The sequence below is a fragment of the Triticum dicoccoides genome, chromosome 7A (assembly GCF_002162155.2).
Source record: "Triticum dicoccoides isolate Atlit2015 ecotype Zavitan chromosome 7A, WEW_v2.0, whole genome shotgun sequence".
Lineage (NCBI taxonomy): Eukaryota > Viridiplantae > Streptophyta > Magnoliopsida > Poales > Poaceae > Triticum > Triticum dicoccoides.
In genome coordinates, this window is record NC_041392.1 from 168,364,684 (window position 1) to 168,368,359 (window position 3,676).

Sequence of the window (3,676 nt, forward strand, 5' to 3'; positions counted from 1 at the left end):
TGGACAGACACAACAGTTCAAACAAACCCAAAAATATCTCATTGTTCACCTTAAACCTTCAGAGGTTTAAACTGCTAGTTGAACTGAAAGGCACCGTTGCTAGAAAGGACAGACCCAGTGCATAGAAACTCCCACACAAGGTGGGGTCTGGGGAGGGATTATAGGAACCTAGTCTTACCCCTGCAAAGTGCAATGCAGAGAGGCTGGTTCGAACCCAGGACCTCTTGGCACAAGTGGGGAGGACTTCACCACTGCGCCAGGCCTGCCCTCAAAGGCACCGTTGCTAGGTGACAAAAAAATCAGTACGCTCTGCAGTAATTTGATATGATAAAAACCAGTTGGATAAAGACCAAAAAATGTTCAGCAATAACATGGAAACATTTGATAGCATGTCTTTTTGAGCACATATACCTCACTTGCCTTCTTACACTTTCTCTTCTTCACAAATAAAATGCTAGATCGCTTTCTCTGCTTCATAAATAAAGTGCCTGATCACCAATAGATATCAGACTTTTACCCTGCTACACATTTCTTATGGATGAGCTTTTACCAATTGAAATTCTGGAAGAGACTGCAATCTTGGACAGTCGCAGTCGTTATACACTATATGCAGTTTTTGTTTAGGTTAATCTTAGATTTCCTCTTCCATGCATCTCACTACCGAGATCCGGTTTGAGAGCATCTTTCTCATATCACTCCTCGTGTGGCTTGCATACTTTTGGAATGAGCAGAATAGTACTCAAAATCCTCTTAGCTGACATCTTCAACGTCGAACAAAACAACGATTGATTTAATGATGTCTTCATTTTGTAGGAGCTCCAAAAAGAACAGTCAATGTTATCTAAGGCTGTCCGTTCTCCTTCTGTGAAGTGCATTTGCTCGGTCATCAACTTGGTTTAAAGAAATGATTGAGAGGCAGAGTAGGACCAGAAATAATGCAGTTCATCATCTTGAAAAATAAAAAAGGCTTTCCTTCAGACCAGTACGTTGTCCCTGAGAAAAGAGACTTACAGTCAATATATAGCAACCAATTTGTTGAGCCAGTAATCAGCACATATACTTCTCAACATTTAATTGCTATCTAATAAAAAAACTGATTGGCAGGGACATGAAAAATATGATTACTTGTTGTCCATGTGCAAAAAGAATGCAAGATTGGTATCTATTTTGGCAGTGGCGCAGACGGGGGTCGGCAGGGGACCTGCCCCCCTAATCAGTGATTTGCTCCTAAATTTCCTATAAACAGTGCTTTTTTATATATTTTTTCTCTCTAACGGGCCCTCCTGAACATGCAAGTTCAATGAATCCTGCCCCCATTACTGTATATCGATCAACCTATAGCACATGTTACATCCTGAAAGAACTGAATAAACATGCTTGCCGAGTAATGTACATTTTATACGTGGTGCGGAACCTATCTGGCAATTATAGGAGGTCCCCGATTTTAGATTATCACTATGAAATAAATCTATAACCACACATATTGATGGTATTGACTCATTGAATAATTTTGCTGGGGGTAGCAGGCAAAGATGTTATACCACAATAGGGTTAATGCAAGTTAAGCCAGTGGAAATAAACTATGCAGACATCTAGAAACAGAGAACAATGTAACAAGCTGTAACGATGTATCCAAAAAGGGTATGCGTAGGTGAGATCACCTCTACAATCATAATATACCACACTACTCTGAAATCTGGACACAAGTTGACCATGAACATATATGAGGCCCAGCATAAAGATAACATGAAGAATCTCTAGAAAAGTGTCACTAAAAAATACATCTTGTCAAAAGAAACAGCACAAAACCTGTAGAGAAAAAAAATCTAAGGACAAGTCGAAAGAATAATGTGACGAGCAAAAGGACAGAAGAGGATGGAAGAAGAACAAACGTCAAACACACGAACGGAGCAGAGGAAGCTACCCCATCGCCGTAGACAAAATGAAATAATCGCCGACTGAGATGAACAAAGAACTGGCGTGTGTGCCGGCATCGTTGCTCTGGATGCAGAGCTGACAAGATGTAGGGCAATGATAGATGTTAATAGCAGAAAAACATTTAGCCAACCTCACTAAAAATGTAGTAATTTACTAAAGGCACTCAAACAACATTAGTGCCTATGCTGTAGGAGTATGCGCATATAACATCTTCAATAGTTACATAAACCAAGGATATCAAGTTCAGTATCTATACAACGTGGCACAGTAGCGGCTAGGCAAGCTTCCATGGACCCAACAGTGATTCTGATGTACAGATATGAGATGTCCAGCTCTGGTTTGAGACTCGGTAGTATCTCAGTGTACACAGAATCAATCATAATGTCAACCAAGATAAAGTACTTCTGAGTTTTGGTAAGCAAAGAACAAAATAACATGTAAATGTTGGCAAGAACATAAGGGTATGAAATCATGAGATGCCATACCTCTGGAGTTTCACTCTGGTGTTTTTATTTCCATACCTCTAGGGTCGTTGACATCAAGTTCTATTCTCTCTTCCTTTGTGTGAGACTGCATAATAAAGTCAGATTCATACATGAGCTTTTCTACATGCATAACTAAACAAAGAAAGTAAAGGGGGAATGGAAAACATGGATCATATATACCTAGCGGCATGTCTAGAAGCAACAATCATATTCCTTAGAAAAGAAACCGAAGGTTTTGTTCGAAGTGTTGCCAATTGCAGTGCACATGTTAAAATATCAAATTGCAGACTACACAAGTAACTTCAATAATTAAGAGCTTGTGGAACTTCTTTCTTTATTGCATCAAGTTAACAGTGTATATAATTACAAAATTGAAATTGCATATCTTGATCCTATAGATCTGAAGAAAATAAGGTTCTCCTGTGAGGACAAAACTACAACAATCATGGTGAGGTAATCAAGAAATTAGTACAAAAGCCTGAAGCTGGTCCGTTATAAAACTCAACTACATCGTCATCTGTTGCTGTTGTGGTCTTGTCGTTGGGAAGAACTGCTAGTTGATCCTCAGCTTGTCTCTGGCTCACCCGGCCATCATTGTCCTGGGCAAGGCAGAGGACAACGACAACAATAGTCCATCGAGGTCAGAGTAGGGGTGACGGATCGGATTTCTGAAACTGAAGTGCACCAAAATAATCTGAAATCATAAATAGGGACAGGCTAACAGATGATCTCTTAATTCGATAAGAATCACAAATCCCAGAAATTTTGACATAATTATCAAGGAAGCTGATTCTGACGATATCCTCCAAACAAGGCTGGGGTGGGGGTTGGGGTCGCTGTCGTGTGGGGGGAGAGAGGAGGAGCTGCGCCTGCCGCCTCCCGCGAAGAAGAGGTTGGAGCCCCCTGCGGCTGCTGCTCCCCTACACCAGATCAAGGTCGCGCTCGACGGCTCGAGAGGTCCCCGATGGCCGGTGCTTCTGTCCCCGCCGCTCCTCCCTCCATCGCCGGCCTCCCCTACTGGACGTCCTTCTCCATGGCAATGGCTGGTTCGAGGCGGGGGAGCGGAGCAGGGCCTCTCCTTCCTCTTCTCCTCCTGCCCCCGTCTCCTTCCTCTTCTCCTCATGCCCCTGTTTCCTATTTGTCCATCCCTCTCCTTCTCTCATGGTGGGGGAGTCAATGTCCCCGTCGCTCCTCCCTCCACCGCCGGCCTCCCCTATTGGCCGTCCTTCTCCATGGCAACGGCTGGTTCAGGC

At 42.8% G+C, this 3,676-nt stretch overlaps 1 long non-coding RNA gene across 4 annotated transcripts; it reads right to left on the bottom strand.

Annotated features, from left to right (window-relative positions):
• Positions 1 to 338: 338 nt before the first annotated feature.
• On the bottom strand, positions 339 to 3,670 carry LOC119332531. Of its 4 annotated transcripts, none has more exons than XR_005160999.1 (3): positions 2,930 to 3,670; positions 2,424 to 2,508; positions 339 to 2,013 (listed from the first exon to the last, which is right to left on the bottom strand). It is a non-coding gene; the product is annotated as an uncharacterized LOC119332531 (long non-coding RNA). The 4 variants fall into 4 exon arrangements; XR_005161000.1 differs by having other exon boundaries at positions 339 to 993; positions 1,925 to 2,013; positions 2,424 to 3,670; XR_005161001.1 differs by having other exon boundaries at positions 339 to 993; positions 1,893 to 2,013; positions 2,424 to 3,670.
• Between the last annotated feature and the right edge of the window lie 6 nt (positions 3,671 to 3,676).